This window comes from Trachemys scripta, chromosome 6 (assembly GCF_013100865.1).
Source record: "Trachemys scripta elegans isolate TJP31775 chromosome 6, CAS_Tse_1.0, whole genome shotgun sequence".
In the NCBI taxonomy this organism is placed as follows: domain Eukaryota; kingdom Metazoa; phylum Chordata; order Testudines; family Emydidae; genus Trachemys; species Trachemys scripta.
The window spans coordinates 32,374,637-32,377,011 of NC_048303.1; positions in this window are offsets into that span (position 1 = coordinate 32,374,637).

A 2,375-nucleotide genomic window follows, 5' to 3' on the forward strand; every position below is an offset into this window, starting at 1 on the left:
GCAGATATAAAAGAAAGGTATAGAGCAGATCAGAATGGTCAACAAAAGACTTGCACTAAGAGTCAGTAGTTACCCAGCACTTGCTGTTATTGTATTTTAGATAGTTATGTGGTTTTTTTTCCTGTTATAATAGACAGTTATGCTTACCCAAAGCATTAGTAAATTGCACCATACTGTATGTCACAGTATTCTGCTGTTGAAGAAAAGATTTAGCAACAGCAGCAGCCCATTTCTATTGTTTGTTCCAGAATAAGTACTGGTCCATTTACCACTCAGTCTTTCCATTGTGGTAGAGGGGCATGATTCCATGTGACTTTTGACCTTTGTCACCTTGACTTGTGGAAACTTTTGCAGATAAGATTTTTTTTTAAAGCACTCTGCTCACCGCCACAAAGGATATGTGTCTGGACCCATTTGCTTGTTTGTATTCCTCACTAGGGTTTGTAAGTGACTATCAGGAAGAGAGAAAGAGAGAGAAAAAGGCTAGTAGAAAGTGAAGAGTGATTCAGAAATGTGTCTGTTCTTTCCATTCAAGCCACTGTACAGAAACTATGCCTCTATTGTGGGACAAAGACCTTTGAGCAGAGTGAGATGTGTTTATGCTGCTCCTATCAAAGAGCCTTTCATCTCCACAAAGCAAATTATTAACACATTCCATTGAAGATGTGGGGGTGGAGGGCAGGCCTTGGGAAAAAGCTGGCCAAAAATGAACATTTTTTTATAAACACTTTTAATGATAGTGAATGGCTCCTTGCCAAGGCTCTTATGCCCAGTGAAGCACTGCAGGCTGATTGTTTGTCTGGAGAAGTCCCGTGGGCTGAGCCTTTTGTGCCGAGGAATTTCCAATTTGAAAGCCAGTGGTGTGGGAGGTGTAGGCCTTTCCAGGTTCAGCGAGTTAAGGCATGTGTTGCCAGTTGCCTTAAACCTGCACCAGAGATGAATTTTTGTTGGATGAATGAACATCAGCCACTGTTCCAGATAGTAAATCTTTGCCTTTCGAGACAAGCTAAAAACATGGGGAGAAACCTACACAAAATATGTATAGCAGTGTTCTGGCTTTGTTAATGGATTACTCCTCATGGCAGACATCTTTTGCAGAATTCTGGTTACCTAGCAAGTCTTTTCTAGGGAAGAACCTAGATATTTTTTTTTACTAAGAATACATCTTATAAGCTATGTTTCCAAATGTGTGCTATATTTGCTTAGAATAAGGTTGCTAAAAAAGCTGAGGTCTCAATTTAATTTAGTTGTAGCTGCTGTAAAAATCCAAGTTTAATAGCTCTGACATTTTGGTTTCTCTTCTGCCATGTCTTCTATTTCCACATAATATCAAATCAGTGATGCCCATGTGAATGTCATTTTTTAACATCACTGTGATTGACACTAGAGAGAACGTGAATGGATTCAAAAATCACCTTTCAAGTTCCTCTGCAATTCAAGCACCGGCCTTTGGATTAAGAGGTACTCACACTGAGCGTTTAGGTGTATCCAGGTGGTGACGGTTGGTTTCCTTTTGGCCAACTTTCCACCTCCTCTTGTGAATAGGAGGAGATATGTAAATCATTTTTTCCCCAGCAGTACAGATTTTGGAAACATATGTCAAACTTCTCCATTTACTGAAGTAGTGACTTCAGAGATCATCATCATAAATGGCAGCATCACTCACAGATGTCTTCTTTGTTGTGTTTTCAGTCACAAGATAAACAAGGCACCATTTAATGAACCATAGGTGTATCCGAATATGATGGCTTCCTGTATTTCACATTTTATTGGTTCCCCTATAAATTGCAAAACATTCTCATAGCTATGACATAATATTAAATCTGGTTTAGCCCACAGGGTATTTTTCTCTTCCTGAGGAGCCACATTAAGATTTCTGATACATTATTCTGAAGATCAGTGGCTTGCATGTACCCACATATCCCAGGGAACTTCCCCAGTTGTGGTAAGCATTGCTGTCTCTATTCAGAGTCAACAAGGAGTCTGGTGGCACCTTAAAGACTAACAGATTTATTTGGGCATAAGCTTTGGTGGGTAAAAACCTCACTTCTTCGGCAGCCGAAGAAGTGAGGTTTTTACCCACCAAAGCTTATGCCCAAATAAATCTGTTAGTCTTTAAGATGCCACCAGACTCCTTGTTGACTCTGAATAGAGACAGCAATGCTTACCACAACTGGGGAAGTTCCCTGGGATATGTGGGTACATGCAAGCCACTGATCTTCAGAATAATGTATCAGAAATCTTAATGTGGCTCCTCAGGAAGAGAAAAATACCCTGTGGGCTAAACCAGATTTAATATTATGTCATAGCTATGAGAATGTTTTGCAATTTATAGGGGAACCAATAAAATGTGAAATACAGGAAGCCATCATATT